Below are 478 nucleotides of genomic sequence, written 5' to 3'. Positions count from 1 at the left end.
CCACACTCGTCTTGTATACTTGTTTCGTCTATCTCCTTTCGTTCATCCTCTCTATATGTCCAAACCATCTCCACATACCTTTCTCAGTCCTTGACACTACATCTTCTTTCACTCCACAACATTCCCTAAAATTAACTTAATAAACTTTACTTAAAGTTTTAAGTCTTAGTTAAACTATAGGTACGTTGAATAAAACTTGATATCATACTTAATAATGATATTATCTATATATATAAAGAGACAGGGGCCATCACTGCCAAATAAACGACCGAACGGACCGAACAGGATGCATTGGGCAACCAGGCCAGCAGGGGGGTTAGTGAGGGACGACCAAATGACTGAACAGGCTGTGTGGGGTGACCAGGCCGGCAGTGGGGGACAGTGAGGGGCGACCAAACGACCAAACAGCAGGCTGTGTGGGGTGACCAGGACAGCAGGGGGGGGGGCAGTGAGGGGCAACCAGGCTGGCAGGGGAGCA

Source organism: Myotis brandtii, unplaced genomic scaffold, assembly GCF_000412655.1.
Source record: "Myotis brandtii unplaced genomic scaffold, ASM41265v1 scaffold4259, whole genome shotgun sequence".
In the NCBI taxonomy this organism is placed as follows: domain Eukaryota; kingdom Metazoa; phylum Chordata; class Mammalia; order Chiroptera; family Vespertilionidae; genus Myotis; species Myotis brandtii.
The sequence above is the reverse complement of the archived record's forward strand: the minus strand, read 5'-3'. Positions refer to the sequence as shown.